Genomic DNA, 17,606 nt, shown 5'->3' with positions numbered 1-17,606 from the left:
TTGCTAGGTTTGCAAAACGTACGTATACTGCCTGAACTCATGTGCATACACAAGAACATACTGCACTAAACAAACCCAGCAGGCCCTGACTGAGGGTTAGAGGGTGATCAGGAATCAACAAGCAACAGCTCAAACAACAAACTCAAAGCCAGGGATGGTTTCTTCGGTCAATGTCCAGTCTCTCTCTAGTTTCTCTCTGGTTTCTCTATGGTCTCTCTGGTCTCTCTGGTCTCTCTGGTCTCTCTGGTTTCTCTCTGGTCTCTCTGGTCTCTCTGGTTTCTCTCTGGTTTCTCTCTGGTCTCTCTCTGGTCGCTCTGGTCTCTCTGGTCTCTCTGGTTTCTCTCTGGTCTCTCTCTGATCTCTCTCTGGTCTCTCTGGCCTTTCTAGCCTAGGCACAGCACAGAGGCATTGGATGGAATGTTTGCTGGCCCTGTGCTGCTCAGTGTTCCAATCTGACCCAGGGGGCCATGGGGGCCCCAGGGTGAGGGGGTGGGGTGGGGGGGGGGGGGTGTGTCCTCCTGCTGGGTAAGATCTTTATCAAGACCAAACAAATGTCAAAGGTCACAGCAGGGTCACCTAATCTGAAAAAGAGTTAGTTTCACCAGACATGGGACATTAGCTAGTGCAACAGTTTAAGGTTTGAGGACTGAAAGGTACAGTTTAAGGTCAGGGAGTAGCACAGTAGTACAGTTTAGGTTTAGAGACTAGGAATAGGGACATGGAGCTGGGTATTGCAAACTGGGATTGAGGCAAGGGGAGTTCAGTGAATGATAATGTACAGTCCAGCACACTGCAGCAGCATTACTGTTTAATCCTTACAGGGCCCATGGTGGCCTCTAATCGGACTGCCACCACCGCAGGGGGCATGGCCAGCACTCCATACACACACACACACACACACACACACACACACACACACAAACACACAAACAGACAATAATTCAAATTAGATCACACTGACAAGTGCATTACTTGTAGCAGCACACCAGTGTGTGTATGTGTGTCTATTACACACCAATGTCTGTGTGCGTGTGTGTGTGTGCGTGTGCGTGTTGAACACACCAATCTGTTTCTGTGCGTGTGGGTGTATGTGGGTGACTGGGGGTTAGGAGGTGGGGGATGGTGCGGTCTGGTGGAACAGCTGAGATTGTCTCACAGCCACCTGACACATACACACACACCTACACACACACATACACACACCTGCACACACATTTACACATTTTTACACACATGCACACATACACACATACGACAGACAGGTGTTGTATGAGCCAGGGTGTTCCCTGATAAGGCAGCTGGCAGCTTTATGATGCTGTTTCGTGTGGACTCTGGTCTGGTAAACAGACCTGAAGCTCATCATTATCTTCATTGCTGTATGCATCAGAACCAGTGCAGTACTAAACATGGACAAGAGAATTGCATAACAGCCAACCAACACTCTCAACCCCTCCACACACACCTCCCATCCCTTACCCCAAATCCAGCAGGGTTGTGGGAGGGAAATCACTGTAAACTTCAAAGGCGTGAACGAGAGAGAGAGAGAGAGAGAGTGTGGGATAGAGGGAGAGAGAGAGTAATGGGGAAAGAGAGACACAGAGACAGACAGTGTGTGTGTGTGTGTGTGTATCTGTGTGTGCGTGTGTGTTAGCCTGCTCTAGTTAGGCTTGTTGGTGTGACAGCTTTGTTAGCTATTCATCCTACTGAGACCCTGTCTACAACATCCGTGTTACCCCTGTCACATCCCTGTGTGCACACACACACACACACTCACACACTTACACACGCACACACTGGCACACATACACAAAACACACCCGCACACCCCCCACACATACAGACACACATGCACACACACACACATGCACAAACACACACTCATTCCCATAATCCTGTAACCCCTCCAGAGAGAGAGATTTAGAGGGACAGAGAAGAACCGAAAAGAGATAAACAATTATGTAGAGGATTGTGTGTGAGAGAGAGAGAGAGAGAGAGAGAGAGAGAGAGAGAGAGAGAGAGAGAGAGAGAGAGAGAGAGAGAGAGAGAGATGAGAGACACAAAAAGAGAGAGAGAGAGCGAGAGGATTGTGTGTGTGTGAGAGAGAGAGAGAGAGAGAGAGAGAGAGAGAGAGAGAGAGAGAGAGAGAGAGGATTGTGTGTGTGAGAGAGAGAGAGAGAGAGAGAGAGAGAGAGAGAGAGAGAGAGAGAGAGAGAGTGAGAGAGAGAGAGAGAGAGAGAGAGAGAGAGGATTGTGTGTGTGAGAGAGAGAGAGAGAGAGAGAGAGAGAGAGAGAGAGAGAGAGAGAGAGAGAGAGAGAGAGAGAGGATTGTGTGTGTGAGAGAGAGAGAGAGAGAGAGAGAGAGAGAGAGAGAGAGAGAGAGAGAGAGAGAGAGAGAGAGAGTGAGAGAGAGAGAGAGAGAGAGAGAGAGGATTGTGTGTGTGAGAGAGAGAGAGAGAGAGAGAGAGAGAGAGAGAGAGAGGATTGTGTGTGTGAGAGAGAGAGAGAGAGAGAGAGAGAGAGAGAGAGAGAGAGAGAGAGAGAGAGGAGAGAGAGAGAGAGAGAGAGAGAGCATCAGTGAGTGCATGAGTGTGAAACCGACAGAGAGGGATGTGAGATGGGGTGTCATGGAGGGTGAAGATGACGGCTCTATTAGAAGGTTGGTTGTCGTGGCAGCAGACCATGCCTGAGGCCCCTCCCTCTGTGGCCCAGCACAGGAAATGTGATGTCAGATGACCCAAATGCAGGAGAAACAGATTCCCCCCATACTCTGACACACACACACACACACCCTGTGGGACAGCTTGGCAGCAGTCAGCAGCAGACTGCTAGAGTAACTGCAACCCAGCAGATGGATAATGTGATCAAACTGATCACCGGGACAATCAGCTGTCTAAGAGGGAGGGAGAGAGACCCTGGGAGACAGAAGCTGTTGCAGTCAGGAGCTACAGTCCGTGAAAGTTCCTTGTTATCCTGCATCTATTCCGAGTTCCAACACTGTAAGCCATCACCTTATATGTGTGCTGAGGGCCCCGTTCCAACACTAACAAGCACAACCTCAGCAGCAGCATGGCGTCCTCAATAGGTCCAGTGTCCCAGGGGAACCTTGTCCGCCAAACAGTCAATGACACAGAGGAATGCTCGAAGCGTGTGTGTCCTTGAACTACGGTCAGCACACACACACTATGGCCATGGCAAATGCATACTAATTCAGGCCGCGTGCCTGATGGTCACAACCTTCTGTGTGTTTTTGGATCCCATATTACGGGCCCTGTCTGTGAGGGTGTGTGTGTGTGTGTGTGTGTGTGTCTTGGGATACGTCTACATGTCATGTAGAGCCTCCTCATTAGAAGAGTTTCAAACAACCACTGCTAGACACACACACACACACACCCATAGTCACACACGTGCGCATACTCAGATCCAGGCAGCGTGCCAATGAGGAGAGACCACGAGTAACCATCCAGTGGATGTTTAGCCACGCCCCTCTTTCAACAGCTGTACTGCAAGAGTTGTGCAAAGCTGTCAACCCCCCCACCCCCTCACCTCCCTCCTTCTCTTGCCCGCTCCATTCCTGCTCTCTCTCCCTTCCCCCATCTTGCTCCATCCCTGGCTTTCCATCTCTACCTCCCTCTTCTCTCTTTGTCTACACTCTTCAGTGTGTATGTGTGTTGGGGGGCACTGCATGTTCTCTGCAGTGGCAGCTTCAGCAGCAGTTCCCCCCCTCTCTCCTCCTGCTACTATCTTTTTTTATTCCTCTCTCTCTCCCTCTCTCTCCCTCTCTCTCCCTCTCTCTCTCCCTCTCTCTCTCCCTCCCCCCCTCTCTTTCTCGCTCTCTCTTTCCCTCCCTCCCTCCCTCCCTCCCCCCTCCCTCCCTCCCTCCCTCCCTCCCTCCCTCCCTCCCTCCCTCCCTCCCTCCCTCCCTCCCTCCCTCCCTCCCTCCCTCCCCCCTCCCTCCCCCCTCCCTCCCTCCCTCCCTCCCTCCCTCCCTCCCTCCGTCCCTCCCTCCCTCCCTCCCTCCCTCCCTCTCCCTTCCCCTCTCTCTCTCTCTCTCTCTCTCCCTCCCTCTCTTTCTCTCTGTCCTACTTTCTCAGGCCGTCATGAATTATGAGGCATGAGCCTCATGAAAGAATCATCCTGTGGATGATTAAAGGATGAGCTGGAGGGATAGAAGTGTAGCTGCCTAACTCTGTTTACCCACATGGGTTAAATGCACTGGTTTATTCATTATCATTGTTTCTTACTCAAGGATCTACTCCTTGGCCTGGCAATCATTATTCCTTCATCAGGGATTAACATGTTGGTCTGGCAATCATGGTTCCTTTATCAGGAATCTACTGCCTGGTGTGTCCAACCAGAACCAGTATTTCAATGTGGTACCCCTGGAAGCCACAAAGTGTGTGTCTGTATGTAAGTGTGTGCATGTGTGGTTACAGCCACATAAACTATGGATTAGTGATGAAGTTAGACTGTTTGTTTCCTGCTGCCATAGTTGTTCTGAGGTAATTATAGATCAGAAGGAAATTCTGCAGATTCCCCTGATAGATAACAGAAGAAGAAGAGGAGAGGCAAACACAGGAGAACCGATTAGAACCGATTAGAACAGAGAAGAGGAACTTCACTCCATGAGCTCTCGAGCAAAAGCCAGAGGCTGACAGTCATTCAGCATTAGCAGCAAGCTAACCGCGCAGTTCAGAGAGCAGTCAACTTCCAAAGTAGACTACCAGCCGGCCCCACCCCCCTAATCCCAGAGCTTCATTAAGTGATAAAGGCAGGCCTTAATGAAGACCTCCTGTCCGTCTAATCACTGAGCTACCCAGCTCCCCCCCCTTTCCCCACTCAAAGCAAAGGCTGTGTTGGGCCGTCCAAACAATCACACACATTGCCACACTTTAACATCAGTCAGACACACATGCAGTAAACTAAACAGACAGTTGGTGTACCTATAAGACAGACAGTTGGTGTATCTAGATACATATTGTCTGTCTGTCTGTGTGTCTGTCCTTCTGACTGACTGACTGACTGACCATTCAACAGACCATAGGACTCTGTCAGATTAGAAACTCATTATTTTATTTAACTTTTAACTACAATGCTAATGAGAAAAGTTGGATGAGCCGTTGCTGTGTACAGGGTTCTAACTGTTTCACACACACCCAAACGCACTGACACACGCACACACATCGACAAAAAGCACACAGACAACGAATAAACTCTTTTACTTCATCTATGAGTGAGGGAGGAGGGTAAGAGGAAGAGAGGTGGAGGGCGAGAATGAGGGGGGCCGGGTGAGGAAGAGAAGGAGGAGTTGGAAGGAGGATGAGTGAGGGCAGGGTGGTGAGTGGAAGGAGGGAGAGGAGGGGGAGGAGGGGGAGAAGGAGGGGGAGGAGGGGGAGGAGGGGGAGGAGGGGGAGGAAGGGGAGAAGGAGGGGGAGAAGGAGGGGGAGAAGGAGGGGGAGAAGGAGGGGGAGGAGGGGGAGGAAGGGGAGGAGGGGGAGGAGGGGGAGGAAGGGGAGAAGGAGGGGGAGAAGGAGGGGGAGAAGGAGGGGGAGGAGGGGGAGGAAGGGGAGGAGGGGGAGAAGGAGGGGGAGAAGGAGAGGAGGAGGGGGAGGAGTGGGAGGAAGGAGAGGAGGGGGAGGAGGGGGAGGAGGGGAAGGAGGAGGGAGGAGGGGGAGGAGGGGGAGGAGGGGGGGGAGGAGGGGGAGGAAGGAGAGGAGGGAGAGGAGGGGGAGGAGGGGGAGGAGGAGGGAGGAGGCTGGAGAGGAGGGCTGTGATGTTAAATCCCGTGGCCATCAGCGAGGTGGTGACCTGAGCTCACACTTACGGAGGCCATGTTTGCGTGCCAACCTCCACTTAGAGCCACAAGCTGCTAAGTCACCTCCCACCGTCCCCGCCCTCCCCCTTGCTTACACCACGTCCTCCCTTCCAGCCTCCCTCCCAGCCTCCCTCCCAGCCTCCCTCCCAGCCTCCCTCCCAGCCTCCCTCCCTCCCAGCCTCCCTCCCAGCCTCCCTCCCTACCCACCCACCCCTCTCTCTCTCTGTCTCCCATCCTCTCCCTCCCCCTCTATCTCCTCTCTCCCTGCCAGCCCCTCCTCTCCTTCCTCTACCCCGCTTCTCTCTCTCTCTCTATCCCCACACCCTCCCACTCTCCCTCCATCTCTCCCTCCGTCGCTCGCTCCCTCCAGCAGCACCTCGCTGAGCTGCTCATGTTTTATTGAGCTCAGCTCCTGTGAGAGAGGCTCTGGGTCTCTCCGCTGCCTGTCTGTTTGCCCTGGGATAACCACCTGCAATCTCACTGTGATAAAAACATCACAACACACACTTCCTCATCTGACTCCACGCCCCCCCCCCCCGCCCCCTCAGAGGGCGCCGGGGGAAGTGTGGAGGACACACACACGCACACACACACTGCACGCACACGGTGGCCTTAACTGAAGCGTACATAACTGGAGCTGGCTGTGACAGTGAACCGGGGGATTTTCGTCTCCTCCTCGCCTGTCCTCTTCTCTCCTTTCCTCCTCTCTTCTCTCCTTCTCTCCTCTCCCCTCCTCTTCTCTTGTCTTCAGTCCTGTTCTCCACGCCTCTCTTCTCCTCCTCGTTTGGAGATTTTTCTCCTGAAATAGCAGGAATATAATGAAGCTCTTAATAGAATTAGGTTTCATGGTATTTACATACCTCCAGCAAACGACCCTCCTCCCCCTTCATCCTCTCCCCCCTATCCTTCCCCCTCTCCCTCCATCCCTCCTCCCCTCCCAGGGAGGAGAGCAGAGAGCAAAGGAGACTGAGGATCAGGATGACTTAATTGAATGAGATCAACCCAACAAGGCGTAAATGTTGGCAGTTCCCCTCATTACTGCACTGTCATGTTGGGCGATGGGGGTCCGGGGGGAAAGGGGGGAGCAGCACGTGGGAGAGGGGGTCTGTGAGGATTTGCCCCTGTCATCACTTTAGTGACTGTCGTCAGCACGTTCCGGCTCTACGGACGAGAAACAGCAGGAAGGCATCTAAATCGATCACTCTGCGCGAGCGTGAATGAATCTAATCTGTACTTTCGAACTAGTTTGCGAGAATCAGTCTGCAAGAGCCATGCAGATGGGTACCAATGAACCAGACAGCAACAACCCGGCAGATCAGTCCCCGTGAACCAGGCAGCAAGAGTTAGACACATGTATACCAACGAGCCAGACAGTAATAATCTAAGGTGGTCTTTGATCCTGTCCATAGCCATGCCCACTGCAGAGCTGGCACGCTGCCTCTCATCAATACCTTTGAAGTATTGATTATTGATCAGCTCTTTGACCTGCAAACGAGGCTTGACTGGACCAGCCTGCACACCGATACAGAGACAGAGAGGGAGAGAGAGAGAGAGAGAGAGAGAGAGAGAGAGAGAGAGAGAGAGAGAGAGAGAGAGAGAGAGAGAGAGAGACTCTCCATCCCTCCCTCCCACCATCTCTCCCTCCCTCCGTCTCTCCCTTCTGTCCCACCATATGGGACTGTCTTTGTTCTCTCCATCGCGTTCTCCTCTTTCAACTGGCATCTTCCTGCTCTGCATCAACGCTCCCTCCTACCCCCATGTCCCTGTCCCCCTCTCGCTGCCTTCCCCCTCCTTCTCTCTCTCTCTCTCTCTCTCTCTCTCTCTCTCTCTCTCTCTCTCTCTCTCTCTCTCTCTCTCTCTCTCCCTCTCTCTCTGTCCAGCCTGATCCACCAGAGGGAAGCTCTCAGTCATCATTAACTTCGTCTCTAGAATGGAACCCTCAGGTAAAGGGGGAACAATTATAATACCATCCCCCACCTGACCTCAACGCACACACACACCTATTTCTCCATTAGTGTGGTAATGACCAAAAGTGATGGTCTAATTAGCTTGTGTGCCCCAGGACACACAGACAAACGGACAGACAGACAGTCAGTCAGTCAGAATACCAGACAGACAATCAGACAAACAGACAGACAGACAGACAGACAGACATTCAGACAGAATACCAGACAGACAAACAGACAGACAGTCAGACAGACAGGCTACCAGACAGACAGACATACAGACAGACAGTCAGACAGACAGGCTACCAGACAGACAGACAAACAGACAGTCAGACAGACAGGCTACCAGACAGACAGACATACAGACAGACAGTCAGACAGACAGACAGACAGGCTACCAGACAGACAGACAAACAGACAGACAGTCAGACAGACAGACAGGCTACCAGACAGACAGACAAACAGACAGACGAGTAGACACAGCCTCTCCCTGGTCACCTTCACATTCCCACACACCACCCTCAGTTCAGACGCTCTTCTGCAGTGTGTTGTGGGAAGCACAGACGGCTGGCTGCACCTTCTGTGCTCGGGACAAACACAGGAGCCAGAGTCGTAGTTATTGGATCCTCTATCTCTCTATTATAGTTACTGATGAGAATAGCAGGATTCATACCGGCATTAAGAGACTGTGAAACATGATATTTATGTGTCTCTCCGACAACCACTTCCAAATGGTAACTTTTTGGAGGTGTGTGTGTGTGTGTGTATGTGTGTGTGTGTGTGTGAGGGATGGGGGTGAGGGGGTTGCAGGGGGTCAGGTGTCAGTTAAAAGGCCTGGTTCGACTGTAAACAGACACATGATATACTACCACAGTAATGGACTGGTGTGTGCGTGCGTGTGTGCGCGCGTGTGTGTTTGTCTGTATTTGTGTGTGTGTGTGTGTGTGTGTGTGTAGCCTTTGAAGATGGAGACCAGGAACAGAATCAGACTCAGAACCAGGACCAGGACCAGGACCAGGACCAGGACCAGGACCAGGACCAGGACCAGGACCAGGACCAGGACCAGGACCAGGAGGAAGGTTAGTGTTTTCCTGCTATGGTAGCCAGTCCAGACAGTGAGACATTCCCTTGTCCTTCAGTCAGATAATCACCTTCATTAGCTTGACTAATTAACTAGATCCTGGGGGGTTGTCCAGTCACTGGGGGGTCTCATTTAAAATATATAAAAGTGGAGACACGAGGAACACATTTCACACACACACATTTCACACATACACACACACACACACACACACATACCAGCACACTTGTGTGTGTGATCCTCATCCTTATCATCCTCCTCATCCTCATCATGTGACCAGGGGCGGTGCCAGAGCATGTTAATGCAGGTGCTGGGAGGGTGATAGATCATTGTCAGGGGGAGCTGCGCAAATACAATGAATACATGAGCAATATTTGTGGGGGTGCCAGCGGGGTGCTTTGGTGTTTCTTGGGTGTGCTGAAGCACCTGCTGGCCCCTCTCTAGACGCCCATGTATGTGGCCGTGAGGTAGCCTGCAGATTAAGATGGCCTGTTAGGCACGTTCAGGTAGTGACACACTGTACCAAGGAGACTAGGAATATCCTGTGCACCCACTTCCCTCTAGTGTTCAAAAAGGAGTACAGCACCTCAGGGTGGCAGTTACACATGTTCCCCACCAGGGGGCGAAAGAGACCACAGAGACTGTCCTGCTTCTCAGAGGGAAAGCAGACGGTAGAATATGGGGTGAAGGTAGAGAGAATGGTGGGGGGGTGGGGGGGTGGGGGGGCGTAGAATGAGGTGAAAAAGTTGAGAAATGGGGCTGCTGAAAGAGACAGATTCATGTTTAAAATGCATGACTCACGTTTATATTTGCAAGTGAGATGAGCTTAGTGGGCAGGGAACTGGACTGAACAGGTGGCAGTTTTATTGGTTATTTTCCCAATCAATGAATCTGTCCTGCAGCCAACATACCAGTCAGACAGACACTTGTGATGTCACTCAGGCTTACTATATATCACATAGAGTTGACGTAAACTTCCCAGCTCCTTCCATAGCAAACAGATAGAGGTAGAAATAGTCATCCTGCATTCTATCCGTAGCTAACAGACACTGTACATTAGATGTAGACATCCTAGATCCTATCTCAGCAAACAGACACATTCGATGTCGACATCCTAGATCTGATCACAGTCGGACTACAGTAGACAATGTTCCTGTTGCTGCATTGCCCCCAGAGAGACAGAGGGTCACATTGACAGTCAGGAGTCAGGACCTCAATCAGCTGGAAACACAGGGAATCTAACTGTCTATATCTTCTCTCCTTCTCCTGCAAATTAAACTTCTATTTATACTCCAAATTATACTGCTATTTCCCCAGAATTAAAGATGTCCATGATCACAGACATTGGATCTAATCATTCCTAGATGACACTTCGAGGGTTCCACCAATCAGTCAGGCAGCTTTGAAACCCTGTTCCACACACTGTCCGACCCTCACCACTTCACACCCCACATGCCTAGGCAGAAAGAAAGAAAAACAGACAGGCAGACAGGCAGACAGGCAGACAGGCAGACAGGCAGACAGGCAGACAGACAGACAGACAGACAGACAGACAGACAGACAGACAGACAGACAGGCAGACAGACAGACAGACAGACAGACAGACAGACAGACAGACAGACAGGCAGGCAGGCAGGCAGGCAGGCAGGCAGACAAATAGAGAGACAGACAGCTTGACAGACAAACACCCAGGCAAACAGACAGCTAGTCAGCTAGACAGGCAGACAGACAGACTTGCTAGCCAGCAGCTATGGAAGGCCGACTACTAATCAGCACTGCTTAGTTTGACACATGAATATTTCAACATTGGGTTGCTGAAGTCTAAACACTTATTGAATGAATTAATGCTGGCTGTGCAAATGATTTGAATGTATTTGCTATAAAAATGAATAACTGAATGCTGATAGCTGAAAAATGTCTTTCATTTATGTAATTTCTGTATGAAAGCTTTTAAAATAAAATAAACCAATTTATACCCATGAATCAAACTGAGTAAAAGGTACGCTTGTTCTGTATTTCATGTAGTGTGCAGTCTCAAGTATTTATGCACCGTACAAGTGATTTAACCTGTATTTCCTGCTGCACTAGCAGTGAGAACATTGTGTTTCTTGATGAATAGCAGTGAGGACGTTATGTTTCCGGTGGTGTAGCAGTGAGCATGTTGTATTTCCTGTCGTTAATGTGTGCTGAATTCCGTATTTCCTGTTGTGTGGATGACAGTGTGCTCAGCTAAAGCATTAAGATCTTATAACTATGGTGAGATATCCTTCACATTTTCATGTAATAAGAGTTGGAAGCAACATCTCTGCTCTGTCTCTGGATCTGCAGTAATTCTGTCCTTGTGTCTGGTGGTGTGTGTGTGTGTGTGTTTGTGTGTGTGTGTTGATTGTTCTCCAGCTAAGAGGTGCAGGAGTATTTACATCACCATGCGGTCTCCAGCATTAATGGTGTTTTAAGCAGCTGGCAGCATTCAGTCTGAATAAACCATGAACTAGAACCTTCCACAGGCTATTGATCTCTTGCAGGCTGCCAGGACCAGCGCCACTCGGTCCCTCGCTATCCACACCTGCTGCAGGACTGTGCAGCCCTCCTGGCCTGGGTGGAGGGGGGTGGTCCAGGGTCCAGTTTAAATGTTATTGTGTAAAGAGGTGTAAGAATGGAGAGATGCAGGGGAAGGAAGGTCTGGGAGTTGGTGTGTGTGTGTGCCAGTGTGTGTGTGAGAGTGTGTGTGCCGGTGTAGATTTGAAGGGTTTTTACCTCACAAAGGGTTTGGTAAAAAGAAGAGTGGAGGAGTAAAGGTAGAGACGAGATAGAGAGAGAGACAGACAGAGAGATCCTTGGGTAAATGTCATGACCAGTCAACTGGCACTGGTATTCCAAAACCCTTTCTCACTGAGTTCAAATCTACACTCACACACACACACACTCGCACACACAAAGACAATCCCCTAACCTTCTTTTACCTCACACACTGCAGTCACTGCCTCTCTCTCTCTCTCTCTCTCTCTCTCTCTCTCTCTCTCTCTCTCTCTCTCTCTCTCTCTCTCTCTCTCTCTCTCTCTTTCTCTCTCTGTCTCACCCTGCCGTGGCTGTTTTAGTCTGACTAACGATGTCAGCAACACAAGCAGAGGTTACAGTACCCACACACACACACACTATCTTACTCCCCACTCCTTTCCGCTGTCTCCTTCTGTGTTGACAGATTGACTGACTGACTTCCTGACTTTCTGACTTCCTGACTGGCTGCCTGCCTGACAGGCTAGCTGAAGGTTGTTCCTGGCCCACAGTACAGATGAAGCTTTTCTGCAGAATTAAAACGCGTCTGGATTTATGGCCCACGCAGGGTTGACATGTTGTCAGGCTGCCATGATAGACTATGATGACCAATCCAGGGAGACATCAACCAATCACTCAGCAGCAGTCGCCTGCCAGTCGAACCACTGCTAAACATCAGTGAAGAACATTGATTACACAGAGTTTAATGTTCTGTTCTTTGTGCATGGGTGTGTCATGTTTTTGGGAGTTCTCCTTGGAGATATTACACATACTGACATCTCCTGGGATATTCAGAGCGTTTGTGTGGGTCCTTTGTCTCTCCCTTAAATGTGCAACCCCCCCTCCTTACACTGCAAAAACGCCTAATCAAATTGAAGTGCAAAGATATTAGTTATGAGCTTGCTTATGTCACAGTGAGGAGTGTGGGAGGGTGGAGCCAGCAACAGAGGAGACAGAGCCATGATGGCAAGAACAAGGACTTGACTGACTTTAGACAAGACAACGGCAGGGATGCTCACAGACATCAGCAACAACCGACAGAGACTGAACACGAAACGGAGACTTAAATATTGAACCAAACAACACACAGGTGACAACACACAGAACTAATAAAACAATCCTAACAGGTGACTGGAGGCACACAACACCGACAGGATGAGCCCAGCTCTCTGGGGAGGTGGGGCGTCACAGTTTATGCTCACTAAAACATGCAAATGTGTCTGCCAGTGCTGTTAGAACGTTTCACCTAAAGAGGTCTGTCGAGACTTTGTCACACTTCATGAGATTTATTCTAGTAATGCGTTGTTTACTTATATTAACACACTAGATAATCCATGTATGACAAACCAACTCGATTTAAAACTCGATTTAAAATCTAAAAACAAGATTATTACGTTCAGTTGGATATACCGTTTTTGTAGTGTGCTCAACCTACCATCCCCACCATCACCACCATCCCCACCATCCCCACCATCATCACCATCCCCACCATCCCCACCATCCCCACCATCCCCACCATCATCACCATCACCACCATCCCTACCATCACCACCATCCCCACCATCCCCACCATCATCACCATCCCTACCATCACCACCATCCCCACCATCACCACCATCACCACCATCACCACCATCCCCACCATCCCCACCATCATCACCATCCCCACCATCACCACCATCACCACCATCCCCACCATCACCACCATCCCTACCATCACCACCATCCCCACCATCACCACCATCACCACCATCACCACCATCCCCACCATCCCCACCATCATCACCATCCCCACCATCACCACCATCCCCACCATCACCACCATCACCACCATCACCACCATCCCCACCATCACCACCATCCCCACCATCACCACCATCCCCACCATCACCACCATCCCCACCATCCCCACCATCATCACCATCCCCACCATCATCACCATCCCCACCATCCCCACCATCATCACCATCCCCACCATCACCACCATCACCACCATCATCACCAGTCTTGCACCTCTGTGGAAGAAGAAAAGTGCAAAAGAAGATCAGTTCTCTGTTCGTTCAGTCTCATACTCTCTCTCCGCCCATTTGTCTCTCTATTTCTCTCAACCACCATCTCTCCATCCATCTCCCTCTCTCTTCACTTTCGCCATCCCTCACTCTGTCTGTCAACCAGCCAAAGCAGTACAGACTAGCTGAATAGTGTTCTTTGATGAAACACACAGACACAACACTCTGTCTCTCTTGCTCTTTGTCTTTTCCCCTCCCTCCCTCCCTCCCTCCCTCCCTCCCTCCCTCCCTCCCTCCCTCCCTCCCTCCCTCCCTCCCTCCCTCCCTCCCTCCCTCCCTCCCTCCCTCCCTCCCTCCCTCCCTCCCTCCCTCCCTCCCTCCCTCCCTCCCTCCCTCTCTCCCTCCCTCCATCCATCCATCCGTCCATCCATCCTCCCCCTCCTCGCATCCATCCCCACATCCTCTCAGCTTCTCTCACCATACATTTTTCATTCCATTTCTCCCTTCTAACCACCTCATCTCTTTCCAATCCTCTTCACTCTATCCATCCATCCAACCCTCTCTCCCTTCCTCTATTAGTCTTCCTCCACCTGCTCCTGTGGGGCATGGGCGTGTAGTTGGCAGACTGTCTTCTTACCCTGCCATCACCGAGTCTTAGTCTGACTGACGATGTCAGGACCATTAGTAGAGGTTACATTACAACACACACGTACACACACATTCAGTTGCCACGCTCAGCATGTTGGGACAGACAAAGCACAGTGGAGAGAGTTTAATCCATATTAGGGCGTGTGATGGAAGCAATACTTTGATGTTTAAATCGTACCACTCCCTATCTGCAGGGAGAGGAGAGGAACCATCCATTGGAACACATGTTGCAGGAGGGACTGTGTGAAAGTAGGTAATGATGCTGGAGAACCAATTTGCTTAAAAGCTGCGTGGGTGAAAAAAAGGGGGAGGTGGGGGAGGGAGGCACTGGGGGGGATGGATCACCCTGCTGCCTGGAAGCCCCCACCGCCCCCCCCCCCCCCCTGCCCACCCCCCCAGCCTCCTGATGTGTCAGCAGATCCCTTATACAACTCAGATTTACGCTTTGCAGTCACTGACACTCTGCGCTCGCCGTCGACACGTTCCCTACAACACCCGGAGAAAAGGAAAAAGAGAGAAAGTGGAAAAGGAAGAGAGGCAAGAGAGAGAAAAAAAGAGAAGGAGGGACAGAGAGGGGGCCGCCAGGCCGGGGACAAGGTGAGAAACAGCAGAGGGGAGTGGTTTATGTCCACTAGACAAGACGGGAGATGGAGATACAGGAGGACGAGGGGAGAAGGGAATGAAAAGGTGTGTGTGTTATCATGTGTGTTCATGTTTGTGTGTGTGTGCGTGTGTATTATAAATGTGTCTTATCATGTGTGTTCATGTTTGTGTGTTATCGGGCGTGCGTGTATCATAAATGCGTGTTATTGTCTGTGTGTTTGTGTGCCTGTGCGCCCGTGTACAGTATCATCCATATTCAGGAGCTCCCTGCTTACCCCTCCTCATCTCTCCTCGGTCTCCAAACATTCACAGCAACAACTGCTGTCAGCCTCCAGGTTCAGCCCCACAGAACGGATGAACAAATACTGAAACAAAGATTCACACAGCAAAACAACACATATTCATCCCCTTCATGTGGACGTCGGCCCCCACGCTTCCTCCAGAAGCGCCGACGTGTCACCCACAACTCTCCAGTGTCTACAACCGTAAACCTCTCAGAACTTCTGCATAAACAGACCGTCAGGATGGTGTGTGTGTGTGTGTGTGTGTGTGTGTGTGTGTGTGGATGAGGGGCCCCCGACTGTGAGCAAATACTTGAGGATATGCATACAGACTCCTGCATAAACCCCTGCAATGTGAGAGACTCCAACCTCCTCTCCTCCTCCAGAAACCTCACATTGTCACAAACACACACAGACAGACAGTCACACGCACACACACACAATCACACACATTCATTCACACACAAACACAGAGAGGTCAGAAGGATTTACGTAATAGAGGCATAATGACCACTGCAGTAGTGTCAGACAATGTAAAATCAATATGATAGGATTATTAATAGAAAATCAATGTGTCACCGATGTGACCAGACATCACAATATGAACCATGATTTAGCACATTCATCTTCAGAAAACAACATCTAGAGATAGGACTGTGTGATCATCGTTATAACATCTTACATTATGTTAGCCCGGCACAACCAGACCGACAATCACAAATGTGTTTGTCTGGAATCCTCACGTCCTTCATTTTTGAGTTTCACGGTGGATTATCAATGGCCACAGACCAATGTACCTCTGGACGTAATTGGAGAGGGCTGGATGGATCCAAACAATCCGAGCAACAAAACTTTGTCTTGGTTGAATGTGAAAATGCTTCAACGGTGCTCATTTGTCTAGTCATTGCATTATACCTCCACCATATCAGATAAACGGTTGTGATTGGCCAAACCAGATTCTGGTAAGAGGGAAATCTTTTAGAATGGGAGGGTGGCCAGACCCATCTGCCAAAATAAATAAATCATGAGCTGACAGACTGGTGTAGTTCCAAGCCTGCCACTTCACAATGTAGTTTCTCTCAGTAAGCCCCTCCTCCTTTACAGATCAAAATCATCTGCTCCAATCATGTTTCATGGTTCTGTCCCCCTTCTGTTCACGCCTCACACTTCAGATATGACTCTGATTCATGCCAACTGCAGACGTTCTCTAGTGACAGTGTTATTGGGGGATGTTTCAAGGGGCCGGGTGGATGACGTTGTGGGGAGATGCGGGAGGAACCACCTACAGCTCAACATCTCCAAGACAACCAGGAAATGGCATTTCCAGAGGACTAGGGCCCGCTCAACCCCAGTTCTCATCCAGGGGATTGAGGTTGAGACAGTGGGCTACGACAGGGCTACTACAAGTACTTGGGAGTTTTTTGCTAGCTAGCAAGTAAGAAACCTGGTTTGTATAGCTAGCTAGCTAGCTTGAAGGCAGGATAGGTAAGTATTCTAAAGCTAGACAAGCTTGCCAGCTGCTTAAGCAGGTACAGTTCCAGTCAAAACTTTGGACACATTTTCCCATTCCATTGAATGTAACAGTCTGTCGCATTTTCCTGATGCATTTTTTTAAATAAATCCACTTCTTAAACAACCCTTGGATTATGTTCTGGCCCACCATCTAATGGCTTTGAAAAAAAATTGTCCCAGAGCCAAACTTCCTTGCCGACCCCTGAGCCTTTTAACTCTGAGGATGGAGTGTCGAGCAATAAAATTGTTGGGGAAAAAAAGCTCTCATGCCAAAGAAGGTGATAGAGCCCTGCTCCACAAGGGGCTGAGAAGCCTCTTCCTCCTGAGGGGGCTTCAGTCCTTTGATGTGTGCAGCTCACTACTGCACACATTCTACCAGGCTGTTGCCCCCAGCGCCATCTTCTCTGCTGCGGTGTGTTGGGAATGCTTGCGTCAAGGCGGGGGGGATGCCAACAGAATGAACCAACTGATCGGGGAAGGAGGTGCTGTCGGTGCACCCTGTCACACCCCGGAGGAAGAACACTTTCCAAGCGGCGGGCTATTATGGACAATGCCCCGCTCAGCCCCTCCCTGACATGGGGGTGTTGAAGCAGAGTACTTTAGTGTGAGACTAATCACATCCAGGTGTCACAAGGAGTACTATCAGAAGTCCTTCTTGCCAGCAGCTTTGACACTATTAGAAGCCCCACTGAGAGCTGGAACACTGGCAGGGCTGTCGGGGCACCACTCAAGTACTCAAATCCAGCTCAACGTTCCCATTCTGGACATCCTCAACTGTGATAGACTGCTCTGTTTGCACTGCTTTGTTTCCACTGTTGAGTACCAGGTACACGTCACAGTACTTAGGTACATCTCTCTGTGTGTCACCTGCGTACACCCTGTGTTATTTCCCCATGCACAGCCCTGGGTCCTGATTTGGATCTTATTTTATTTTGCCCA

Source organism: Hypomesus nipponensis, chromosome 22 (assembly GCF_054491055.1).
Source record: "Hypomesus nipponensis isolate SF chromosome 22, ASM5449105v1, whole genome shotgun sequence".
NCBI classification, from domain to species: domain Eukaryota; kingdom Metazoa; phylum Chordata; class Actinopteri; order Osmeriformes; family Osmeridae; genus Hypomesus; species Hypomesus nipponensis.
Note: the sequence above shows the minus strand (reverse complement) of the source record.